We start from the raw sequence: 14,139 nt of genomic DNA on the forward strand, positions 1-14,139 counted from the left end.
CCCCGCCCCGACCCCCCGCGTGCTCTCCAGCATCTCCCCGCCCGACCCCCCCAGTGCCCTCCAGCATCTCCCCGCCTGACCTCCCCGGTGCTCTCCAGCACCCACAGGCCTCCCGTGGGAAGCGCTCTCCCACCTTCTCCTGGAACATTCCTGAGAGCAGTTGGCTCTGCTCAGATCAGGTCAGGGCATGCCAAGGGGCTTTATAAAAAAAAGGAAGAAGAAAAAGCAAGAAAGAAGAAGGGGGGGAGCCAACCAGACCAGCATCTATTTTCCACATCCCCCAGCCAAAAATAAAATAAAATAAAAAAGCCCTTCTTCCTCTCCTGCCACTTCTCCCAGGCCCACGACCCAGGTACAGAACCCTAGCTCAGCCCAAGGTATTGGAATGCTTCACTAAGTAGCGTTCGCTGCTGCCCCTGGGGGCTGGGGGATGCAGCCTAGCTGCACAATTACTGTCTACAGGGGCTGGGGATGGACGTATTGTAGGATGAAAGGTGTTTCCGATCAAATTCAGTGTGCTGGAAGGCAAGGGTCAGGGACTAGCTAGTGGGCAGTTCAAGATCACCCTTGGCCAGAGGCAGGGGCTTAACAAAGAGAACGGTAAGTCTCTTCCAAGCACTCTCCTGTAGAGTATGGTGTGCTGGTGAGTGATAATGTTATGAAATAACTTATTCAGAGCAATTTAGTGGCAACCACAAGCAGCTAATTGTAGATAGCATTGCTCAGGGCTGATGTTTATGGGAGGAAATTAAATAGCACTTGAGACTGGAACTTTTGTAACTTCTGTGAAAATGTAATTCTGCTTACACATCCAGGGAAATTGGCAAAAGTTAAGTCAAAGGCAATTTCGTTTTGCAGCATTTAGTGAGTGCCTTTGAATAGTTTCCAGAAAAATAACTGCTTTCCAGATACCATTGAGTTATTACAAATCAACAATGTCACTGGTGGAGGTAGTTCAGAGCCCTGCCGCACATGTAGATATTATTTATCATGACCTAGCCCAGAACATATAACAAATTTTTTGTCTCTCAGGAGGAAGTGGGTTGAGGTCAGAGTAATCTACCCAACAGACATCAAAATGATTCTTTTGGCCAACTCTGGGAAATGGGAAATGGTACAAGCTGGCAATTTATGTAACATCACCACTTTAGAAATCATTTGAGTTTTCAAACTTTGACAAGGTTGGCGCTCCATCTTGCACAGATAGGCTCCTAATGAAGCCAGCAAGAGTCACCTCTCCATCTCTGAAGCACTTCAGCTTTTTTTTTTTATTAAATAAACAAAAGAAAATTGTAGCAGCTGAGGTTCTTAGCACAAATATCAACCCTATAGCCACAGGGGGGAAAAGAGAAGATACTTAATGAGTCTACTATGTTTAGGCTGAACTATTTCATGTCTCATTTCAAATAGCAGCAGCAGTTACCATCTTCACCTGTCATACATTTATAACACACTTTCCTTCATTGCTCTATAACTTGTCTCCTTTAACAAAATGGTAAGCTTCTTAGTGATAGAACTGTCTTTGCTATGTAGTTTATACAAAACATTAAAATGTTGGGTTTTGTTTTTGTTTTTATACCTTATATTTCTTGTTGTTCTCAACTGAGAACACTTGCCACACATGCAGTAAATGTTCATTAAGTATTTTTGACTGTATTATGTTAAAATTGTTGTTGTATACTAAGAACAGGGACTCAGAGGAAAGCCAGTGAAATCAATGATTATTCATATCTAGTCATCTTGGTTCATATATTCCCATTTTTCTAATCAATTTCATATGCTTAAACTCTATGTAATATGGACAACTTATATTTTCATTTTGAAGAGGATAGCTAAGGAAAGTTTACTAACTTATGGAAAATCTTGCCAGTGGTTTGTCATTGCCTATGATTTTGTGCTTCAAAAATTTTTTGTAATACTCAGAATTTTTAAAATATTATAACTTAGGAAGTTTAGCAAACAGAAGTTTCAGCACAAGTTTTCAGAGCCACATAATTTGCAAATTAAATCTAGAATATTCCTGATGAATTGGAAGAATGCTAAAGGGGCTCTTAATAGCTAAAATAGATAACAAAACGTTCACACACTAAAGATATAATGCATGAGAAATCCCTGGGCCTTCACTGAGATTGTTTGTGCAATTATAATATGGTTGATCATTGTGATGGTGAATCTTGGTTGTTAATTTGATTGGACTGAGAATCACCTAGGAGATTAGTAAAGCACGCCTCTGGGTGTGTCCAGGAGGGTGTCTCCTGAGAGGATTAGTTAATGAGGACTCTGACCTTAAGAAAAGAATCCCTTCAGGGGAGTCGTAATAAGATGACATTATTGGGAAGTGGTGAAAAGCAGGAGGAGGGGCCTACTTAGAGAACTAACCCTCTAGTGTTAAATCTTCAGTGCTATATCTTGCTTTGACTCATCCTGTGTCTCCTCTTTTCTCTGCTTCCTGGCTACCATGATGTGAAGTGCTCTATTTTGTCAGACCTTCCCTGCCATGATAGACTGAACTTTCTGAAATCAAAATAAATCCTTTCTCCTTTACGTTGCTTATGTAGGTATTAAAATGGTCACAGTGTCGAAGTCATATCTTTTTGAGACCACAGCATATTAGAGGTCACCATTTAGGATGGAGCAGGACTCTGTTAAAGGCCAGGGGAAAATTGAAGCAATCTAGCAATAAAGAGAATAATGAAACTACAAACAGCATAAAAAAGGAAACCTTACATCAGTTGAAGGCTTGTCAGTTCAGAGAGAGAGCATCTCAGGCTATGAAGGTGCCGCTCTGTTATAACAGTACAATAAGTAAGCTTCCTAGGGTTTGGAGGAGATTCAGAATCACACAAAACCATCACTTCCAACTTCCCACTCCATTGTAGCCCTTCCCCATGAAGTCTCTGTCCAATGACCACAGTTTCTCTTTTTGTTCTTAGCATCCCGATAAACAAAAGCCCCAAAAGCAGCACTGCTACTTAATTGTGACGTCTCTCCTCTTAACATTGGCTTTAAAAAGCTGGGTGCCGGTGGCTACTCAGAAGGCTGAGATCTGTGGGTCGCGGTTTAAAGCCAGCCTAGGCAGGAATGTCCCGTGAGACTCTTATCTCCAATTAACCACCAGAGAACTGGAAGTGGTACTATAGCTAAAGTGGTAGGGCGCTAGTCTTGAGCTGAATTACTGAGGGACAGCACCTCCAGGCTCAGAGTTCAGACCCCACAACTGACAAAAAAAAATTCTTTTTATAGCTTAGTCATCTGTGACTATAGAGAGTAAGTCCAGTTTCTCTGCTGCTAAGTATTTAAACATTTGAAAAGCCAGGTTTTTTCCAAATATAATTTTATTGCTATTCTTAAGGTGTTCTCTGAAGGGTGAAATCAAGTTTTATTGCTTCTCATAATGATTTTTCTTCTCCATGAGTGTGCTTAATCATAGATATGATATCCAGACCTCACCGTCTGTGTCATTCCTTTAAGGATACACTCTAGTTTCCCTTCCATCATGTACTGAGAACTCAGCTCCACGTCTGACAAGATACTTGAATATGACAAGATCCTTGATCATTTAATTTAGACGTAGGACTTGTAATTCTGCACCTAAAAATGCACTAGCAGCTTCATGGTGATGGCTGACATTATGCAGGATGTCAACTAAAATCTTTTCCATGTATTTATAGCTGGTAGTCATAAATAAAAGGAGAAATATATTTTGTGTAACCACAGGAAAGAGTTCCAATAAAATACATGTGTGTCTTAACCATTCGCTAAAATGCTGATTTAAAGAATAACTTGACAAATTCAAAATACTAAATTTAAAAGCTGGCTAAAATTGTAAAAAGAAACATTGTGTTTAATGATTCTTCAGTAATATCATACATATGTGGCATTGTTATACATTTCCAAGGGAAGACTTTGAAAATAGTGATGTTGGCTGGATGTGGTAGCTTATGTCTATAATCTAAGCTACTCAGAAGGCTGAGGTTGATAGGGTTGAAGTTTGAGGCCACCCCAGACAAAGAGCTGTGAGACACCATCTCAGTCAATAAAAGCTGAATGTGGTGGTACACACGTCCTCCCAGCTATATAGGAAGTATAAACAGAAATCCAGTCTGAGTCTAGGCATAAACATGAAACTATTTAAAGAAGGAAAAGAGCCAGGCACCAGGGGCTCACACCTGTAATCCTGGCTACTCAGGAGGCTGAGATCTGAGGATTGCAGTTCAAAGCCTGCCCAGGCAAGAAAGTCCATGAGATTCTTATCTCTAATGAACCATCAGAAAACCAGAAGTGGCACTGTGGCTCAAAGTGGTAAAATGCTACCCTTAAGCAAAAGAGCTCAGGGAAGGTGCCCAGGCCCTGATCAAGCCCCATGACTTGATAGTACAAAAGGACTGGGTGCCGGGCTCAAGTGATACTAGAATGTCCGTGTAGCAAATGCAAAGCCCTGAGTCTAAACCCTACTGCCACAAACCAGAAAAAAAGAGTGATATTTTTAATATACCTGATTATCCTTCTTCCTTCATGGAACTATAAACATTATCTTATTATCCCCATGGCACCAGTGTGTGGGTAGGAACAGGAATAGTCGTGACCACTTACAAAGGGAAAGTGATAGGAACCATGTAAGTGCCAAGCTTAGATAGTAAGCAAATGCATACATACTGCGGAGAGAAACTGGGTTTGCAGATTTTAAAAAAACAAACAAACAAAAATCCCACACCAAACCCTTGCTTATCTACCGAGCTGTAAAAGCTTCTCTCACTTTTGGACCGGAAGCCCATTTGGAGAAGAGCAAATGGAGCAATGCTTCCATTGAAAGAATCCTGCATTCTGTATTCTACCTGGCCCATGCCCTTCAAATGCCCTTTACAAACATCATCTTGGGAATTTCCTTAAGCTTTAATCTAAGCCTTCTGCCAATGGCACTGTTCCTTGATGCTGTGCTTCCTGGCCACAGCTGCTCATTCCTAGGAAGGGAGTGAGGCCTTTGGAAACACATGTGCTCTTCCAGGAAGGTAACCCGTACATTTCTTTTTTAAAAAAATGCACACATGTTCTCTCATGTTCAAATTAATTATATGGAGCCTAGAAAATTTAAGCAAACAAGAAGAGTTCTGTTGTTATTACAGAGATAGTTACTACTGGCAGCAATATAGCCATCTACATGGTGAGCAATGGTCCTGTACATAGCTGGCAGCTAAAATTTTCTATACATATTGCACTTTCTGGCATTGATTAAAAGATGCTTTGAGACAAATTACTACTTTTTTTAGTGTCAAGAAATAGAGAATAGTATGGCAGAGATTCTTTTCCTTTCTTTGTTTTATATGGCAGTGTAGTGGTTAATGTCTGAATTACAGGGGGTCTCACGTCTCCTTTCTGCAGCTTACTAACTGTAAGAGTGTGGATGAGTTTCTTAATCTTTCTGTGTATCCCTTCCACTTTTGCTACTGGGAATAATATGTCAAAGTCATAAGATCGTTATGAATATTAAATGCATTAATACATATCAAGTGTTTTAGAAAAGCATAAAGCACACAGTAAGCATCTTACTTTGTTAAGTCCTTCATGTACATATAATTTCTTTTGAACTACTGCCCTGAGGTTCCATCTTCAAGTTATAGATCAGTAGATTTAGTGAGCATTTGCTCACTAATCCAGAGCTGTTTTCCATTTGTAAAAGGGAGGGGAGGAAAAGTGTGAAGCAAGCAGTCTTCTCTAGCTGGAAGGAAAAAGGGATTCACACCCATGGGCACCTCTAACTTGTTAAAGTGTCACAGTGATTCTTTAAGGTAGGCATCCAACCAGGATGGGTGAGCTGAAGCTCAGAAGAACAGAGTAACTGAACCTAGGGTTGTGGAGCTAAGGAAACAGACAAGTCAGAATTTGAACTGCTGTGTGACTGTGGACAGAGCCACATCCTGGCCTCAGACTGTGATCCTTTGGTCTCTATTTCCTGAGGAGTTGAGATAACAGGGATGTGCAACCATGTCTAGTTTCTAATTTATATGATAAAAACCAGCATAGAAAAAGATACTAGAAGTTATTTAATCAAACTCCTTTATTGATACAGAAAAATGAAGGCCCATTGAGATGACACATTTTAAAGGTATTATTCCATAGGCCCTAGCCTAGTTAAGTTTATACATAGCTAGCTGGGGTTATGACTAAGCTGATATTGCGGATTTTGCCTTCTCTGTGCTTGGATCAATACTAAAGAATATTCTTTGCAGAACACTCATGTTCAGTGACATATCTATCTATCTATCTATCTATCTATCTATCTATCTATCTATCTATCTATCTATCTATCTATCTATATCTATATATATATCTCCTGGTTTTTGAGTGAGCTAGTCAAAGAATTATAATATTAGGTTCAACAAAGTTACATAGAATTTCCCAGAATTTTAAATGCACTATGTCAGTTGTAAATGTCTGAGAAATTAATATATAATTATACTAAAAAGGATTGCATTCAATTGCATAAACGGAAACACAGCCCCATAGTGTAAGCAAATTGAGATGGATTTTTCTCACATACAAGAAGCCAGAAGTTACACAATCTAATATAGTAGGACTGCTGTTTAAGGAGTCATCCGGATTTTTGTGGTTTTCTTCCTCATGGTCACAAGGTAGCTGCTACACCTCTAGGATTTGTGTTCCCATTTTAGGCCAGAGAAATGGAAAAAGAAGGAAGACAGATACAGCCAAGTGAGCCTTACAAAGCTTTCCTAGCAGCCTCATGCCTTTGTTTATATTTAATAGTGCATAATTGTGTTAGATGGTCTCGTCAGATCTCAGGAAGGCCTGGGGAGCACATTGCCACCTTTAACCAAGATGGAATTCTACTAGAAAGAAGGGGAAGTTGATATTAGGAAGACAGCTAGCTAGATATATCATCAAAAGCTAGTAGTTTCTCCAATGCATTTGGGCCAACACTTACTAACATATTCCATGGCTCCTCCTGTTGGCAGATGGGTTTGTGCTGTTTGGCTTGGCATGCAGGCTTTTCGTGCCATACCAGTTCTTGCCTTGGGCTTCTTGCCACCACAGTGAACTTCCTGCAGTCTCTGAGATGGTCAGCTGCCTCTTCTTTCCTTCTGGTTCACTCTGGTAGGTTGGAGATTAAGTTCTATCCATGACTGCTACGACCACTTTCCTTCCTTCTCTCTTCCAGAAGGGTGAGTTCCCCTCCAGTAGCCCATGGCACTCCCTGCCCCCCAATTCCTTCATAATACCAAGCTATGTTTTTGTTTTTTGTTTGTTACTCATTTCTGGAGTGGGAAAAAAACCCAGGAAACAAAATTAAGTACATGCTTTCAATTGTATCTAGAGGTAATACACTGATGAAGAAGGAATGGAAAGAAATATATCAAACCTGAGATGATTTTTTTTCCTCTAGCAATCACATAATTACATTTTGCTTTAAAAATACAACTTAAGACAGGATTTTTGTTGTTGTTGTTGTTAGTTGTGGGACTAGAAATAAGGACTTGGATACTATCCCTGAGCTTTTTCTGCTCAAGGCTAGTGCTCTACTACTTCTGAGTAACAACACTACTTTGGATTTTCTGGTGGTTAATTGGAAATAAGAGTCTCAAGGCCTTTCCTGCCCAGGCTGACTTTGAACTGCCATCCTCAGATCTCAGCCTCCTGAATAACTAGGTTTACAGACATGAGCCACGGGCACCCAGTAGGGAGGATATTATTTAAAAGCATGAAGCAGTGGCTGAAGAGTGACATGTTAGGTAGTGACAGAACATGATGAATCTAGAATGGAGAAGCTACATGGTAGGAGAAGACTTTAGCTGGGCCCTAACAATGGCAGGAGTGGATGGAAATATGAGTATAGGTGAACCTTCTAGGTGATGAGCACTTCAGGGCTTAGATGTGAAAATGTGAATAGAGATTTTTAGGAAATGCAGGAAGATTAGTGTAAATGCGGGGGATGGGGGGGGGAGAGGAGTAGAAAGGGCCAAACAGATGAAAGTTTTGGTGAGTCAGGCCATTTTGTGTTAGGAAGTTCTACAGTATAGCCTTCACTATCTAGAAATGACCTGTGTCATTTCAGATAAGAGAGGGGAGGCTGAATGACTACACTATAAGGTACTTGAATCTGTAAAAAGCCCATGGTCTCTTAAAGCAGTAATTCAATTAAAAACCAAAAGTTATCCCTAGGTGGAATTTCAAGATATATGATCTAGTACAATGTCTTTCACACTGTTTAAAACTAGAAAGGCCGCTAGCTTGGTTTTGCCTCCAGGTCTTTATAACCTTAGATATTGTCTAATTCTAAACTTGTGCTGCAAACACAAGCATCTTTCTGAATTTTTATGTCAAATCTCACAAGATGCAATTAGAAAGCAAATTATGACACAATTGTCTTTAGCCCTAAATGGACCTCATTGTCTAGAAGGCTTCCTTTTCCCAGCTCGCATTTAGTGATATTGAACTGTAACAGTGCCTCCAGAACTCAAGGGAAGAACCTCAAGTGTGAGTAACATTTTGAAAATCTGTAAATAAGGTATAAAAGAAATTAGTAGTCTATAGTCACTCAATATTACAATAAAAAGAAGTCCCTTTATAATTTTTTTTTTTTTTTTGTCGGTCATGGGGCTTAAACTCTGAACCTGGGCGCTGTCCCTCAGCTCTTCAGCTCAAGGCTTAGCATTCTACCACAACACCACAGCGCCACTTCTGGTTTTCTAATGGTTTATTGGAGATGAGTGTCACGGAAGCCGGGCGCCAGTGGCTCACGCCTGTAATCCTAGCTAGTCAGGAGGCTGAGATCTGAGGATTGTGGTTCAAAGCCAGCCCGGGCAGGAAAATCTGTGAGACTCTTATCCCCAATAAGCCACTAGGAAACCGGAAGTGGCTCTATGGCTCAAGCAGCAGAGCGCTTGCCTTGAGCTGAAGCGCCCAAGCCCAGAGTTCAAGCCCCACGACAGACCCCCCCCCAAAAAAAAGAGTCTCACGGACTTTGCTGCCTGGGCTGGCTTTGAACCACAGTCCTCAGATCTCAGCCTCCTTAATAGCTAGGATTACAGGCATGAGCCGCCAGCGCCCAGCTAAATTCCTTTATCTTTCTTCATACTTCAGAACTTAGATGATTTACCTTAGATCTTTTGTACTCCGAAATGCTGTTAATCACACAGATATTCCTTACTCAATTTGAGGAATTGAAACCTTAAAGGAAAGTTAATACAAAAACATTTATTGGGGGTGGGAAGGTGGCTCAGTGGTAGAGCGCTTGCCTTGCATGCATGAGGCCCTGGGTTCGATTCCCCAGCACCACGTAAGCAAAAAGAAAAAAGCTGGAAGTGGTGCTGTGGCTCTAATGGTAGAGTGCTAGCCTTGAGCTGAAGAGCTGAGGGACAGCGTCCAGGCCCAGAGTTCAGGCCCCACGACCAGACCCAAAAAAAAGGAAAAAAAAAAACATTTATTGCTCTGAAGTCTATGCATGTAGCTTTTCCCTCTGACAGAACTTATAGATGTTTACTTTGTAATAAAGGGAAATACATCATTGCACTTTATACTCTCCTTCAGGAATGTTGGAATCAATATAGGGAGAAGGATTCTGCTTTAAAAATTATTTACTATTATCAGGCACTGGTGGCTTATCCCGTAATCCTAGCTACTCAGGAGGCTGAGTTCTGAGGATCATAGTTCAAAGCCAATCCAGGCAGGAAAGTCCATAAGACTATCTCCAATAAACTGCCCCCCCAACAGCTGGAAATGGAGCTGTGCCTCAGGTGATATGGTGCTAGCCTTGAGCAAAAGAAGCTCAGGGGCAGTGCATAGGCCCTGAGTTCAAGCCCCAGGACAGGCGCGCGTGCGCACGCACACACACACACACACACACACACACACACACACACATACGATTTTCTATTGTTATAATTCACAAGATGCATTCTAAATATTATGTATATATTATTTCTATTACGGTTTTGGTAATGAAATCAAATAGAGTTATTTTAACACTTGTGAAATAATGCTAAATTTCATATTGAAAGGAGTCCTGCTACCACAAGGGATTTCTCAATCCACTCATGACCCTGTAGGAATTTAGTTGTGTGGATTATTTTATTCTCTGGTCTCCCACCCACCCAACAGAAGGACAAATTACTGTCATTTATTTTGGAAAAGAAAAAAAAAAACGAAAACAACCCACAATCAAGAACTACAAAATTGAGGAAATAAGTAGTGAAAGTCAGTAGTTTTAAATTCTTTTCTCTTGTTTTATTATCTTGCCTTGGGTATAGCACTTGTAAATACACTAAGAGTTAAATACACTTACAGTTTCCCAGTGTGTACTTTATATATGTATAAAATTGAATTGTCTCTTTGTGGACACAAAATACCAGAAAGCAGTATATAAGTGTGTAGAATTTGTTTAAATTAACTTTGTTTAAAATAATTAGAGTCCTGTCTCAAAATAGATACTATGTCAGTCTGGGTAACATTGCCCTTATGATAGGATTTTTTTCCCATTATAATCTGCAACGATACCTAGCATTAAATAAGGATTCAGTACATGGAGGACCCTGTGCTGAATACTCTGTATACATGATCATCTTCAAACCAGTCAACCTGGAAAGAGACCTTAAACCACCATCTTTAGTTTACAAAAGAGAAAGGACACTCACAGCCACTGAGCTGAGGCCCAAATCAATGAACTCCAAATAAAGCCCATGAACAAAACCATCATATTCCCCAGGGGAAGGGTGTTGGGGAAAATACAGAGATGCAGTAAGAAGGGCAAACCCATGCTCTGAAGAAACCAGTTCCCTTCTGATATATTTCCTTCTTATCATATACATATCCATTCAATGTTTGTTCTATTCTCTTTTCATTATTAAGTTATTACAAATTCCATGAAGACATCTTTGTGTGTGTGTGCATGTGAGTGTGTGCTGGTCCTGGAGCTTGAACTCAGGGCCTGAGTGCTATCCCCTAAGCCTTTTTTGTTCAAGGCTAGCACTCCAGCACTTGAGCCACATTTCCACCTCTGCCTTTTGGTAGTTAATTGGAGATAAGAGTCTCACAGAGGGCTGGGAAGGTGGCTCAGTGGTAGAGCGCTTGCCTTGCAAGCATGAGGCCCTGGGTTCGATTCCTCAGCACCACATAAACAGAAAAAAAAAGGCTGGAAGTGGCGCTGTGGCTCAAGTGGTAGAGCACTCACCTTGAGCTGACGAGCTGAGGGACAGTGCCCAGGCCCAGAGTTCAGGCCCCACGACTGGAACCCCCCCCCCCAAAAAAAAAGTCTCACAGACTTTCCTGCCTGGGCTGGCTTTGAACCATGATCCTCAGATTTCAGGCTCCTGCGTAGCTAGATTGACAGGCGTGAGACAGCCATCTAGTCTATTGAATAGATATACTTTGCTCTACTAATGTCATACTTATTGATAAGGACACATGGGCTGTTTTCAGTATATTAATAATACTTTTTATGGCTATCTTTGTGGATTAAATGTTTTCATATTTTGTGGTGGTTTCCTTATAGTCTGTTAAAATAAAAATACCAAGTCAAAGGAAAGGTACACTTTAGCCATATTACAAAATTTCTTTCTAAAACAGCTAGTATCCATCTATACACTTATCATCAATATTTGTTATCTATTTTGCCTCATTAGATACTACTTTTTAAAATATCTAGTTTCCTAATTTGGTATGTGAAAAATGATCTTTTGATTTGCATTTTTTATCTGGATTGCACTTGAAACTGAACTTTTTTTCTGAGCATGCTAATCAGTATTATTTCACCTTTCCCACAAACTACTAAAGGCCAAATTTTGTAACTTCCTAAGGAGGTTAGACCTTTCTTCTTTTCTAGTTTGTGCATCTAACCCTACCAATTTCTTCTAAACACTGCTTTTTCTGAGCCATATAAATTTTCCATTTAATTCAAAGTGTGTGTGTGTGTGTGTGTGTGTGTGTGTGTGTGTGTGTGTGTTCCATTACTGAGGCTTGAAATCAGAGCCTCAAGCTCTTGAACACTTTAAAAAATCATATCTGGTGCTCTACCAGTTAAGCCAGGCTTCTAGTTCTTGCTTTTTGCTTGTTAATCAGAGGCAAGAATCTTATGAACTTGTCTGTCCATGCTTGATTTCAGCCTCATTGTAGCTATCATTATAGGCATGAGCCATCAGTACCTAGCAAATTCAAAATATTTTTAAGTTAACTCTTGAGGTTTCCTATTTAGGCCGTAAGTTATTTAGAAATATGTTGATTTGCACATATTTGAAGATTCTCCAACTGCTTTAATCCCATTGTGGTTTAAGAAAAAAACTGTATGGTATCTATCCTTTTAAGTATCTGAGGTATGCCATAAATTGGCATGTGATTTACCTGGCTGTGTATTTCATATACAGAAGAATGTTACACTATTGTTGATGGAATATCCTAAAATTTAAGTTACACTTAAAAGTATATACTATGAGAAACAGATTTCTATGCATGCTTTCCTCACCGTTTTTAGTTTGTCTGTCATCTCTTTCTAACAGTGAAGAGGATGTGTGAAAGGAAAAGCAGGGTGAGAGGGCGAATCAGAAATGCAAAGAAAATGTGGGGAGGAAACACCAATCACGTCACCAGTCTGAATTTTTTCCATATTATATGTGATGTTTTTATGTCTACTTAAAAAAAAGGATATTGACAAGGGATTTTTATCTACATCTGTATTCTTGAGGATTCTTATTTTATAATGCAAAAGTAATATCATCACCCTTACAAACAGCATTTATAAAGTCTTTTGCTTTGATTTCTCTTTTCACTTACAATACCAGAAGCTCCTAGTAATACAGTTGTTAAGAGTAACTGTAGTCCAGAAAGGTTAGCTGATTACATAGTGTTTTAAGAGCTGCTTCAAAAGTAATCAGTCTATTTGGAAAAAAACCTTTTCAGAGCAAATGTGCTCTTCCTTTAAAATGTAAACATTGAGTCAGTCTTGCAAGCAAACATTGACTGCACAGTTGGTATAATTACTCTAGTTATAACAATGCCAAAACGTGAAACATAGGTTTACTTTTTAACTCCAACACTGTTCAAAGATCACTTATTGGCCTCTGAAGGAACAGGTGGCATGCCAGTTACAGTTTAACAAGTGGCCTTAGGGTGAGGTATAGTCATTTAGATACCTCTGGATGCTTTCGATGCTCTCATGTGTGGCAAGGTGCACTTGCTAAAACATTTTCTTCTAGGTTTGGAATCCTATGTCAGTATCCCTATTAGGTAATAGGCAGGTATTCCAGACTTTGTTTCTGAGTCATGGAGGAAAATTTCAATCTTACAATTGAGATAGCAATTTCTTTTGCCAAGAAATCACATTGTTAATCTTGTAATGTTGGCATAAATATCTAGTTCTTGATAAATAAGATAGCTTTTTATGTATATACACATATGTATCATATTCATTCATCTTCTTTATCATAGAGTTTTATACTTTTTTCTAACAGAAATGCCATTAAATTATGGTAGGCTTCCCAAAGAGGTCAACTCAGTTGCTATCCATGGACATATCTATTGGGTTGGGTTGGGTTGGAATTGTATTACATTTAGGGTTAATTTGAGAAGTGTTTATATCTTTAGGGAATTGAATTCACATTTTTACAAACATGATAATTCCTCATGTAATCAGGTCCTCTAAAACATATGAATTCAGTTTTATAATATTCTTCATAAAAATCTTAACCAATCTTTCATTAGGCACATTTCTAGACATATTTTGGTTATTTTTCTGAATTATATCTTTTAAAATATAGTATTTTCTGCTTGTTGTTGGTGTATGGAAATGAAATTTTCTATATATCAATAGCATATTCTGTAACTTTACTAAATTTATAAATCTAATCATTTGTAGTTTTAGATTTTTTTCCATATAAATACCATGTGCAACTAAGTAAAATTTGTTTCTTCTCTTCCAATATTTGGGGCTTTTCCTCCCCAATTTTATTTGTTTTTCTTTCCTAATTACATTGGTTAGAACATTTAGTATATTTTGAATAGTCACAATATTGGAGGACTGGTGACATTTCAGATTGTTTTGTGAGGTAAGTGATGTGTCTGAAAGTGTTTGGTTACCCAGCACTAGATTGTTTTATTTTTTTGTTCAATCCTTGGGGTTGAACTCAGGGCCTAGGC

This window comes from Dipodomys ordii, unplaced genomic scaffold (assembly GCF_000151885.1).
Source record: "Dipodomys ordii isolate 6190 unplaced genomic scaffold, Dord_2.0 Scaffold3, whole genome shotgun sequence".
In the NCBI taxonomy this organism is placed as follows: Eukaryota; Metazoa; Chordata; class Mammalia; order Rodentia; family Heteromyidae; genus Dipodomys; species Dipodomys ordii.